This window comes from Falco naumanni, chromosome 13, assembly GCF_017639655.2.
Source record: "Falco naumanni isolate bFalNau1 chromosome 13, bFalNau1.pat, whole genome shotgun sequence".
NCBI classification, from domain to species: Eukaryota; Metazoa; Chordata; class Aves; order Falconiformes; family Falconidae; genus Falco; species Falco naumanni.
In genome coordinates this window covers 4337639-4350022 of record NC_054066.1, presented here as the reverse complement: position 1 = coordinate 4350022, position 12384 = coordinate 4337639, and the positions used below count along the sequence as shown (strand labels likewise).

The following is a 12384-nucleotide window of genomic DNA, read 5'->3' as shown; positions in this document are numbered from 1 at the left end:
CATACACAGGCTATTAGACATAATGACATATTTTAGTATCTTGCAGAGTGCTGACGAGTGAAAGTGTGACTTTGTAGTCACTGGCCAGGGTGAGTGTTGAGCTCCGTGATGAAATCCTTCCCAGTGCGTGGCCTCCGCGCTAGGCAGGCCTGCAGTAAAACCTGATGACATGAGTTTTGCTGGTATCTTCAGTAGGGGAACAGAAACAATTTTAGGACAAAAATAATTTTTCCTCTTGCTACCTGATGAGCTGTGAAGTTCTTCTTCAGCTGAGTGGTGCGAAATTATTACCTTGAAACTGCTGATTAGACTGTGCTCTGTTTTTCATTACAGGCTCTATGATAACAGAGAAAATGGATCCCTCTTCTGGATCTGGTCTCAGAAAATGCTTGGAAGCTGATGCCTGTTGATGTAGCACTCTTCTCCTTGCAGGTAAGCAACACTTAGCTCCGTCACAAATTGTTTATCTGTTGACCTTAAAGCAGCAGCAGGACCCTGAATCTCTGTTAATTTACTTTCCTTTGCTGTCCAAATAAGTATTGTTTCTGCACGCTCATGCAGCTGTGTCATAATTGTTAAGTTTGAAATTTGTTGGCAGTCTTGTGCTTGATCTTATCATTTGCTCCTCATTAATTAAGATACAGTTCAATTACAGTTAGCTTAGGAGTCTTTCTCTCTGCATTTCATAGCAGGGAGTTGATGGAGTTCTGGATGTGATCCTACTTTGCTGTATTATATTCAAATGTGCTTAAATAATAGGTGGGGATTGCTCAGTAAGTTCTTAGAATGTGAATATATCATATGGCACCAGAGGAATATGTAGGGAGTTTTTCTAGACTGCCTATTTACAGCTTTAATGGAACTAACAGTTGTTAATACAGTGACTTGGCTCGGGCATCAAGAAGTTCATTTGTATTCTCAGTCAAATACAGGCTTGCTTCATTTAATTCCTTACTTTTACTTTAAAGGTTTGCTTCTACATTGCATCTAATTTTATGTAATTTTCAGCAGCTATGGAAAATAAGCTTAGTCCCATCCCACCGCCCCCTCTCTGTCCTTCCACTACACATAGATTTTTATGTATTTTTAAATTCATGTGCTCCCACTGCTTTTCTTTCTGTTGCATGTAATGATAATGTGGCCTTGGAATCAGACTGGAAAGTTGGCCTGGGAAAAAAAAAAACAATAAACAAACCACCAAAAAACCTCCAGACATCTATTCTCATCAGATCAGCATGCTGAATCTGTTTGCTTTCAAGGTGTGTAGTTATATCTGTGGGTGAAAGGAAGGGGACTGGGACCACCCTGCTCGGGGACTACACTTGAACTAGCTACAGGTCAGACTGTACCTGTGTTACTCCATCATGCAGTTTACTCACACTGGGATGTTCAGAAGGGATTAATTTACAGTTTTGCTCAGAATAATAAAAGACATTGGTATAAGGCTAAATTGGTAGGATTTGTTAATCCAGATTTCACCTTGTAAAGCCAGGATGTCTCTGTTATGTGTTCTTACTGTATACCCAACTTCTTTTGTGGCTCTGGACGTGTAAGTATCGTCACAGGATGTTGCTTTTATATGAATGAATGTGGTATTCTCAATAGTGGATTTTACCTGCTCCTACAAATGCTTAGGAATGCTGAACTGCTCAGGAGTTAACTGTGTGCTGTTCAGGGCCACTCTCTAGCATGACCTTGGGCTATGTTTTTGGGGATTCTTTTCCTCCCAGGCTTCACAGTGACTCTGGATGGTATTGCGTGGAAGAAGCCTAAATGAATGGCGCTTCTTGCTTTCCCAAGAAGCTCTTTTGCTGTCATGAAATTCCGTTTGAAGTGCAGGAGGAGATGGGAGTTGGGGGATTTGTATGGTTCTTGTGGGTGTTCATTTTTTGTAATAAAGTCAAATGGTTGAAAATGTTCTCGCAAGTCATGGCCTCAGAAGACGGTTTGAGTGACAGAAGGGATATTCTGTGTGGGACTTTCTAACCAAAGCTCTGGTGCCTTGATTCATGCCTGCTGGCGGCTGTCTGAACTGAAACCGACCCCTGACTACTTCCATGTTTTCTATTTCTCCGGCAATTACTTCAAAATATTTTTATTGTTTTACAGGTTTGAACTAGTTTATATATACAGGTCTCAGCTGCCATTCAGAAAAATCCCCAAGTATAATAAATATATAAATACTCACTGGGCCATACAGACAGACAAAATTCAGTTGGTGTGACTGGATATATTATTCATTGCTATGCATTATTAATAGCCTTGTAACTCACCAGTGACAGCACATCGGAGCCAAAAGGGAATCAAAAAGGACATAAATAGTTGACATAAATAATGTATCTTGCTTTCAGTTGTGAGTCCATCATTTAAACAACAGTGGTTTTCTTGGCATGGTTTTTGTATCTTTCCTATTCAGTAGTGCTTGTTTTTATTTGATCACTTTGCCTCCTGCCACTAGTTTAGTTAGAGAAGGTTATGTGCTGGTTTCTAATTAGATGATGAATTAATTCTTTCCCTTCCCTTCTGATTCTGCTTCAGATTTCTATTATCAGAGTAGCCTGGATACTGATTTCGGTAGGACTTTAATTATTTACTTGTAGTTCTCCTGTGACATATAAACTGAGAGCATGCAGAGCACTTATTTTGGAGTGAGTCTGACGTCCCTGGACTCTTGCTGGAGAAAGCACAGGAGATCATTTGTGAAACTGCTCTCCCTTTCTCTGTGGGTATGCCTGGGTATGCTCTGGTGGGTTGAGCAAACTGTGTCTTGCAAAGAAGCTTTGAGTTGTAGGTTCCTGCTGTGTTCCAGGCGTGTGACTCCTTGCCCCCTCCAGCCCAACCTCGGGAAGCTGTAGATCCCAACAGAAGGGAGTTTGAGTCTGAGTTTGAATCAGATGGTCATGCTGGGATTATATGAAAAGGCCGTAGATTCATCTCTGTGTAGTGCTCAAATATAAAGAAAGAAAATAAAACAAAATAAAAAGGAAGTAAGATAAGTATTTATTTTTAGGACCTGGCTTTCTGTGGCTGTCGTAGGGTAGCGACTGTTCCTTGCTTTTTAATTTTTATGGAAAATTCTGTCGCCTTTTAAGAGACAAATATGTGCTCATAATTACTACATTAATTAACAGTCTTGGGTGCAATTTTTCTGAAGGTGCCCCTCCCCTTTCCCATCCCCAAGGGCCTGTCACAGTTTCAGAGTTCAGCTGAATCAATCGCAGTGCTGTAGCCAGGTTTGCTCAGCTGCAGCAGTTCTCCTGTCCCTGTAGCCATGTGTCTGCTCCTGCTGCTCTCCTGGTCCCGCAGACTTCTGTATCCTCTGGGGCTGGACGCTTTGGAGGGGTAAGTGGAGGGTCACTGTGTACCTCTGCCTTTTCCTTCACTCCCTCCACTACTTCTAGGACTCTGTTTAGAGACCCTTCCTCCTAAACCCCAGGAAGGCAAGTTGTCTAGCACCACACCAGCCTTCCTGGTGTTCTTCCTTCCTTCCCCAGGGTACGGCTGGACGAAGGTGGGATGTGGGCAGAGACTGGGCTTGTTAGTGCTGGCACAGGTAAGGGAGGGTGCGCTGGTTGCTCCTCTGGTTGCATAAAAAGAGCGTGCTGGAGAGCCAGAGCCTGGACATCTGACACGTTAGCAGATGGCATCGATTCTCTCTAGCTTTTGTGGCCTCCATTTTCCACACTTGTTCTTGTCTCTGCCCTGGCTGCAGGGCACTGGGGCATGTCTGCGTGTAGGTCTGCGCTGGTTGAGCTCTCCATGTTAGGGTCTGCCAAATTTAGCAAAACAGTTGTAAGATAGGATGAGTTATTGTGGTAGAGTTGTCCATCTGAGGGACATCTTTCAGTGTTGAAGGGGCTGGAAAATTTTTCCCTGCTTAGAAATGCTCTTTTCTCTGTCATGTCAGTTGTGTTTAAATACCAGAAGCTGATGAGTCTTGTCTGTAGTAGGGCTGGTACATGGAGAGGGGGACTTCCCTGTCATTCCCCACTGTAACTTGGGAGAAGAAAGGGGATAACAAACAAAAAAGGTGCCTGTTTCAAGGATTTTTCAAATCAGTTAGTGATGGTTTAGGATACTGAGAAGTACCTAAAGCAGTTGCTTAATTTCTTCCTCAAATTTCGTGCAGTTTGCTGGCAATAGATGAATTTCTCAGAGCACCTCTGTTCCACGTGCACTGGCCGGTGCTTTGGTTAATGTGCCAAGTGGCTATTGACTTCTAAGAGCAGTCTCTTGTTTTCTGCTACATAGGCATTAAGCTTTACAGCCTTACGTAAATGAATGAATGAGCAGACAAGTTGAACAGCTTTTAGGTGGTTGTAAGTTGGGTCCCTATAGCGAGAGCTTTCTGAAATAGCTGCGCTTTGCTGAAGAGCTTTCAGAATCAACTTCCAGTTGTTAATATATTCAGCTTATGCTTGATGGGGCTGGCTGTCTTCAGATCATATTTCTGCTTTCAGAATGCAGTTCTTGCTTTAATCAGCAACACAGAGTGATCAGGTACTTTTATTATCCCATGGATATGAGCTGGCAAGAGGTTTCTCGTGCATCAGCTGTCTGGTGGAAAGGAAAACACACAAGGCAGGAACTTCGATGATGAGGAAGAGAAGGATTGCATCTTGTTCCCCAGTGGGTTTGTTCAAAAGAAGTAAGCAGAAAGGCACCTGGAAACTTAGACAAAAAGATTTCCTTCAGAGTGCAAAGGGAGCATATAGCTTTAGCTCTCCCGTGCCGTGGAGGTGATAGCATGTACTTTATAACAGAGCTTCATCACTGCATGCCTTTCGTTGCTTTATCAAAAAAAAAAAAGGGGGAGGAGGGCATTCACAGAGCACACTGTATTTCCAGTGCTTACTCTTCAAAAAGAAAGTAAATTTACCAGTTATATTGGTGAACAGAATGAAAGTCTTGAATATCTAATAAAAAATATTTGATTTAGAGTCTTACGTGAGTCTTTAGGTGTTAGTTAGTTATCCAGGCAAAAGTGTTTCTCTGAGTGGGATGTGAGATGACAGCATCTCTCAGAAATACAGTGTTCCTGTAAGAAGTACAGACTTCTGTCCTTACGTCAGAGTCCTTTCTGCCATAGTGGGAGGTAGGAAGATGGTTCTTGAACTATAGGGGTTTCTAAATTACTTTCTACAAGATTTTTGTTGTCCACACTTGCTGAAGAACTTGTGATAGTCATGATCAGATACAAGGCAGTGGACCCAATAAACCCAGTTCAATGTTGTGTAAAGATTTCTGGGTTTCCGGCCCATTTCTCCAAGAACCGATCCATTTTTGTAAAAGAGGTGTTCTAATTCCAGCGTGGTGCTAAAAGGGGATGATAGTCTTCATTTGCATGAATAAATTGGCTCATGATTTGCACTAGAAAGTTGATGGTTAAGTGAAATAAAAGCGGTTCCACAGGATTTTATTAATAAATAGTAGAAAAACATCAACTAACCAACAAACCAGCCGATCAAGCAAACAAAAAAACACCAACAATAGATCCAGCAGTGGATTCGTTTGGCTGCACCTTTTCCTGGAAGCTGTTAGACCTTTTCAAGGTAGCTATTTTTGAACTTCACCGAAAAGCCTTAAAACTTAATAGCAGCGAGTCTAGCAAATGTGTCAGCACTTTACAGAGATGGCACTCACTGCGTGTCTTAACATGCGTGCAACACAGCCAGCGCGGCTGCAGGGCATGAGACTGTGTTCTTCCTACTTGGGGCTGATTTGGGTAGAGCTTGCCAAGCACTAACTTTTTTCTCTTTTTCTTCTACTTTTTTTTTTAACGGAATGTCACAGTACACCACATGGGACAAATATTTCCCTATTTTAAGATAGGTGGGAATTGCCAGGAAGGGGTCGGCAGGCACTTGTGGGGTTTCTCCAGCGGTGCAAGTGCGCCATCTACAGTCAAACCCCTGCTAAGGCAAGTGCTATACTACGGTCAGTGCTTTCCTTTGGTTGTGTCCATACAAGGGCCACGAAGCTAAAACCCCCCTCAGTGAGCCCACCAGTGTGATTCTAAGTAACCAGCTTCCAGCAGAAAATTGTCACCTACCATAACGTCACTTTCCAAAGAGTAGCTGCTTTTTTTTTTTTTTTTTAAGAACTTGGCTTGTTTGTTCAGTGAGGAAGGGTAAGGTTGCTGCATGTGAAGAGGAGCGGCGACAGGGGGGAGTTAAGAAAAGCTGTAGAAGTCAAAAGCAAAGGTTGGCATAAGGGAAAAATGAGCATGAAGTTGCCGTGTGTCAGTTTAGGTGGGCAGCTGGAAGATGATTTCCATCACTGTCAGTGTGGTGAGGCTTGAAGAGCTGCCCAGCAGCAGGATGGAGGAGTGAGAAACGCATCTCATTTAAAGTGATCTGTATAAATTGGGGTAAGATTATGCAGTAGTGGCTGTGGTACCCAGGTGCTGGATTTGGTGGCTCAGGTGGTACCTCTCAAGCCAGCAGTCAACAATGTTGTTGGGACAAACAATTAAAACATTCAAGAGGGCAAAAGCATTCAGTCTCTTATTGATTTTTGAGGGGTTCTTTTTTTGAAAGACTCCAGTTGAACGGCTTGTGAAAACAAAACAATGTGTTCTTACAGAGATCTGGCCAGATCAACAGCAGCGAGGAGTTTTCCCATGTAAGCCTGCCAGTGTGCCTCCATTCAGAGTTAGAAACACATTCCTGGGGTAGGAGCATAATTCAGTCAGCATGTCTGCTAATTGGCCTCTGTGGCTGCCACTGCGGCAACAGATAAGGCGTTATTTACCCAAGAGAGAGAAACACAATCTTGAACCCATCTTAAACACAGTTCAATTTAAGGACAAGAAGTAGAACATTAGGAATAATGATCTTCACTTGTTTAGCTTTGTTCCTAGGTGAAGATGGCAAAATTGTTTAACAAGAAGCAGAATACTTACTAGGTATGTATGTGCTGGTTTTTAAAAAGAATGAGAATGGTATGCGCTTGTTTATTGCTAGTACTGGGATATCTTCATCAGTCTGGTGCAGTACATGTTTAGCAGATGATATTTTAAGATTTTTCTAAAGGGAAGATTCAATAACCTGGTATTTAGGGAGAGTCTGAAGAGATGCCTGGGGAAATCACTGACCCAGTGATGTTTTAGTTTTTGATAAACTGTGGAAGATCAGGCACATATCCCAGAAAAGCGCAGCGAAGAGTTATTTGTCCAGACATCTGTCTGAAACAAAACAGAGGGGAAGCTCCCGGGACATCAGTGGTGCCTTGAGAGCTGGAATGACTCTTGAGAGGGTTTTATGGGACATAATTCTTGTCAAGCAAGTGCAACTTGGAGGAATGACAGGCTTGGGTTTCATAGCAGCACTGAGTGTGTATGTAAATGCTTCACAAAAGCCTATCTTGTTGCTCCAGAATATCATTACTATATCCTTAGAGCATGTGTCAGAAGGATTAAGAACCAGTTAGCAGAGTTTTATTAGTAATAGTTAGTGGGAATCCCTATCAAATAGGTGTTTGAGATTCTTTTCCTCTGCAGCAATCAGTGCTACTCAGTGCTTTCATGAAGGTCTGGAAGCAATTGCGGTGACGGCTGTTCAGCAGCAGTGAATCATACACAGCACGGCAGATTTCTTGGGGCCTCTTGCTGGAGGAGAACAACAAAAGCATTTCAGTAAGGCAAATCTGAAATTGCACATCCAGGAATAAGAAAGGACTTCCAACGAATAGAGGACTGTGTTCTTGAGGCACAAAAGGGTTTTAGTGATTGTAGTGGACAAGCAGTTCCAAAGAAATTCTCAGTGGGATGGGTCAGAGGCCTCCTGTGGTGCTTGATGGGGTAAAAGACAGATGCTCAGTACAATGTGTGTGGATGTACAGAAATACACTTGCACGCAAACATTTTTTCTTTATGCAGTGTTGATGAAATAGATGCTGGAATACTTGGAATAATGTATCCAGTTTTGGTGCCAAGATTTCCTTTTCTTTAAAAAAAAAAAAAACCAAAAAATTAAAAAAACACCTAACCAGGCAAACCAAGAAATACATAAAGAGTCTAAAGGCTGAAGGAAATACCTTGAGTTTTGGAAGTTCTTACTGTATATTTACTGTAAATAAACACCTACAGGTAGAGAAAAGGTTGGAGTCTAAGTGTCTAAGATCTGAGACCCATTCTTTTCAGCAGAGCGAGAACAGTAAGTATGTATGAATGGCAGATACTTTCCCCAGAAGAGCGGGGGAGATGCATGGCTCTACTGCTGGGAAATAATTTTATGCAAACCAAGCAGTTGGTTCTCTGTTCTGTAGTATCTTTTAGGAGGAAGCAAAGAGCTGTATTCACAGTGAGGTGACTGTGCTCAGTAGAGGGGGAATGGTGAGAAATACAAGTCTCCAGTGAATAGGCAGCGGGACCAGTGAGCCCTGGAATGGGTAGCACATGCAGCATTCCCCCCACCCCCTGCTCAGCGAAGTTACCAGCTGCCCTTTCTTAAAGATGGGTGTGCGTCTTAGTCCTTCCCCTCCCACCTCTAGGAGTTGGAAAAGGTCGCTCATGAGGATTTTTGGCTTTCTGAGTGGTACTGTCAGTGGGTGCTAGGGTGCTTCCCACGCTTCTGGGCAGCTCCCCAGCGAATCGATACCCTCCAGGCACAGCACTGTGGCCAGGCAGGTCCTGCATCTCCAGCTGTGCTTGTGCTCAGGTGCAGGATCGGCATAAAAGCAGCAGAACACTTGGTTGCTTGTCCTGTGTTTCATGGGCTGCCTAGGAGCAGCAGAGGACCCTGCTGTGCCATAATCAAGTACATTTCAGAGTTCCTTATTCCAGATCTTCACACAGAAGAAACTCTGTTCTCATTCCTCATCAAGCCCCCAAGCTGGCTAATAAGGAACAAATTCAATGTATTCCAAGCACAGGGCAATCTGTCTTAGCAATGATCTTAATAAAGTCTAGTCAGCAATAAACCCTGGTAGTCAGAAGTGATTTTCCTTGAGTGTCCTGATTAGGGAATGCTGTTCAATTATCTGGATTCCAGCGAGCAGCTGGCATACATGCTGCAGACAGAACAGGAGAGTGGGGGAGAGGTCTTTAATTATCTTCAAGTCAGCAAAGATCAGTGTGTTGAATCAAAACAGATGGAGTGTATAATCCACTAGCAATACTTGTGATTGGGTAAATATAGTTACATGGCAGAGAGGAGGAAGGCAAAGCAAATGGAGAGGAATTTCCTTGTGGGTAGGCTTTGAATGTTGGTATATTTACCCTGTCACTGGTAGCCAAGGTGGAAGCGGGAAGTGTAAATACAGCGTGAAGAGTGAACCTCTGTGGGGACTTACAAGGCCACTCTGGGGAAGTGGCAGGGTTTGGGAGAGTCACTTCCTTGCAGAACCTTGTGCTTTGTGTTCTGCTGGCCATGGCTGTGTTACAGATGGCAGGTTTGTGAGTCTCTTGGTTCCAGAGAGTACAGGTTTAATTCCTTTTGTGGGGTGCACTTCAGGCATTTCTGCAGTGACTGCAAATCAGGCTGGACTTGTCAGACAAAGTAATTAAAGACATTCTCTGGACAGCTTTGAGCCAGTGGGATGTGTGACAAAGGCACCGTACAGCTGCTGGATGGAGTGGGAATACTGGTGGGAGTTCAGTGCTCTTTCTGGTTCCCAGTTGTGAGGTTTGCAGCTACACTCTGAGCATGTCCACTCAGCACCGGGCAGCAGTGGGAGGACTGACCTGAGCAGCTTGCCAAAGCCCAGCAAGAACTTCCAACTAGAAGCCCCTGTGATTGCCTAGACTGATTTATGGGGTTTTCTGTGGTGATGCTAGGGACAGGACTGACCCCAGTGGCCCTTTCTGCAAGGGGTGCTAGCTGGGTGTTGGAACGGTACAGAGCTGTGCGGAGGCAAAAAGTCACTGGTGGTAGAATAGGAAAAGCTGTTGGACCCTGAGCGCAGCTGAGCGTGCTGGTGTGTGCTGTGTGCTGAATTGCAGGGAAGGTTTTGTATGCACAGGCACTGCTGCGTGTCTTGGACAGGGACCCAGGCCAAACCAGTGATCTAGAGGATTCCTTCAGGCATAGCGAAGTGTGCATGGAAGACTGGCATGGGGTATCTCTGCTACTACTTCTAAGCCCCAGTGATAAAGGCACTGTAACTATTATAATTTGTTTAACTCTGAAGTGCATTTTAGTGACTAATTTTTCATCTTGTTATGTCGGTGCAAGTGTTTGATCAATAGATGGAAACAGGCAGCAAGAGCAGCATCTGGCAATGTGGTTTCTTCACCTGGAGATTGCTTACCCTCATGTGGCTGTATGTCTGCTCCCCAGTTAGAGCTTAAATGGTACAAGCCAAAGGAGAAATGAATCAAGTGCCTGTGATGTGTGTAGAGGCTTCTCCTCCCTTTCATCTCTACTGTGTGGACAAGAGATGGATTTGAGATGCTGTACACCAGAAGCAGCACTAAACAGAGCTTTGGGTGAAGTACTGCTTTAATTTTGTGGCAGACTCTTTGATAGAGGCATCATGCTTCCTGACTGAAGGATGGCTCAATAAGGAAATGAAATGCTACTTGGGGAGGAGCCTAGAGGTGAGGTGAGTTTTGCCGCACTGTGTTACGGGGAGGTTAGCTAGTGCTCCGGTGAAGCTCTGGTTGCAGGTTCATACAGCCTAGATGTGAGATGCCAGAGGCAGGGGCTGCCACTGGTGTGTGTTTCTGGTTCTGCAGGTACCCTTGCACCTCGTAATGCCCTCGGGTAACCTTGGACCTCTGCTTTTCAGCTGCCTCTTGTCCTTTAAACAGGACCATAACAGAACAACGAGCATCCTGAAGTGCTTGCCACCTCATAACTGAAACAAGCCAGAAGCAAACTGGCTTTTCCTTGACTGCGGTTCTGTTCCTTAAGTTCCCTGTATCAGTTGCCCATCCCTGTCATGTGTCCCCTCCCAACAAAGATCTTCTGGCTGCCATTACTAGTATGTAGAATGACTGAGCAGCTCTTCAGGTGTAACTTGCTGGCAGTGAAAGACATCTCAGGCTGAAGAAAGGTTGAGTGGCAGGAACATGTTCTGCTGCTGTAAGAGCACATCCATAGGCGATACGCAGCAGGCGGTGGTACCCGTTGGTGTGGGGCTACGTTGTGGACACGCTGGTATCTGCCTGTAGCATAAAGCTGCAGCCTCAGCACGGAGTGGGGTGGGCAGTCCCCACGGGAGCCTCACTATTAGAGTGCACCGTGATGTCCGAGTCCCCCCCGGCTGTTAATTCAGAGCAGGGCAGTGAGTCGTGCACTGGCGAAGCTGTCACTGCTTCTTGATAAGCGCTAGACACAGGTGCTGGAAATTATTTTAAAGATTGCTGTCAGGACAGTGAATGGGCAGGTTGGCCACTGTTGAGTAATGCCTTGCACATGTGGCAAGAAGTCCGGAGACAAGCCAGAACATGCTGGGCTGGCTTCTACAAGAGCTGCCTTTGGTGTGTTAGAGCACAGAAGGGGGCAGCCTGCACCATGGGGGCTGACGGCTGGAGGAAAGTGCTTCCTGATGCATTTACATCGAGCGAGATGCAGTATTACATGGCTGAAGTTGCAGGGATGTGTTGACAGAGGTGGCAGGGTGGAGGGGAACAGGACAGTTGGCCCATCAAAAAATGTGTTGTGTTCAGGCTAATACAATTTTAAAGATAGGGGTTTGTACAAAGAGATTCAGAAGTACTTTTTCTCATTTAAGCTAGCTCTTTTGGGGTGGAGAGAAATCGGCCTCAGACATAAAACATGTACATAAAAGTATGTACTTTGAAAACTAAAAGGGGGGGGGGAGGTGCAAACCCCCTTATTGGTAGAGGAGGCAGTAGGTGTTTATCCTTTCTGGCTGCTTCCTTGTCCTGTTTGAGTTGTCTCCTAGGATTTGTTGTCATTTTCCAAACCTGGCCAAGTTCAAACAGCCAACTGTAGGAAACCAAATCCGTATTTCTATGGCATTCAAGTGAGCTTTCTGTGTAAAACTGTCTATTTTTATAGCTCTTCGATTAATAAAGATGCTTTGGTTGAGAGGCTTTTCTCAGAGTCCCATAGGAGTTTGGAATCCATTCCCAACTCTGAAAGAGACCCAAACGTGGCTGTGTAGTTGGAAGTATTATTTGAGAAACACTGATTTTTCTGAGTGCTTACTATGAATGTATCAGTATAAAACTTAATCAAATGAGGTAAACTGACGTAGAAATACCTTTTTTATTAGTAGTAGGTGAAGCTGAAAAAAACCCACAACTCTACCTCAAATGTAAAGTATTTCTATCATTTCTTTAACAGAAGTGTCTCAGTTTAGGGGTTACTTTAATACCGTGAATAACAAGGGACTGGCTTGGAGAAGGAACTCTTTTACTTTTCCTTTCTGGAAGCTTTTCAGCAGTATCCCAACACTTGAATACAAGAGTAA

The 12384-nt window shown here is 44.1% G+C and overlaps 1 long non-coding RNA gene across 2 annotated transcripts in view; it reads left to right on the top strand.

Annotated features, from left to right (window-relative positions):
• The first annotated feature begins 332 nt into the window (after nt 1–332).
• The window catches only part of LOC121096623, a 43190-nt gene continuing 31138 nt past the window's right edge, over nt 333–12384 (top strand). For both annotated transcript variants that reach the window (XR_005830616.1, XR_005830617.1), the window contains exon 1: nt 333–432. This is a non-coding gene — a long non-coding RNA (uncharacterized LOC121096623). The remainder of the gene's footprint in view (nt 433–12384) is intronic.